The sequence below is a fragment of the Arachis duranensis genome, chromosome 10 (assembly GCF_000817695.3).
Source record: "Arachis duranensis cultivar V14167 chromosome 10, aradu.V14167.gnm2.J7QH, whole genome shotgun sequence".
Lineage (NCBI taxonomy): Eukaryota > Viridiplantae > Streptophyta > Magnoliopsida > Fabales > Fabaceae > Arachis > Arachis duranensis.
The window spans coordinates 6,550,784-6,551,168 of NC_029781.3; positions in this window are offsets into that span (position 1 = coordinate 6,550,784).

Sequence of the window (385 nt, forward strand, 5' to 3'; positions counted from 1 at the left end):
AAAATTATAAAAGAAAAAATTATTTTTATTTTAAATTTAATTTTTTATTATATATTAATATTTTATTTATAAGTCAAACTTTTATTATTTTTATTTACCAAAACTAATACCATAATAAAACTTCTCTCATTACTATAGTTTAAAGTTGAAATATTTTATTTTCCTTCAGTTAGTAGAGTTATCATTGTTAGAAGGATCAAAATCTATATCCACTTTCTTTAAATGTAACAGATATTAATTCCAAATTGATTTATTGAACTTGACCATCTTAGCCACCAAAATAATATAGCCACCAGAGACATCCCAATGTTTAATTGTTTATTGTCTCTCTCAAAACATACATGTCATGTCTCAAAACCTTCGTAATTGGGCAACCCTACGCAGG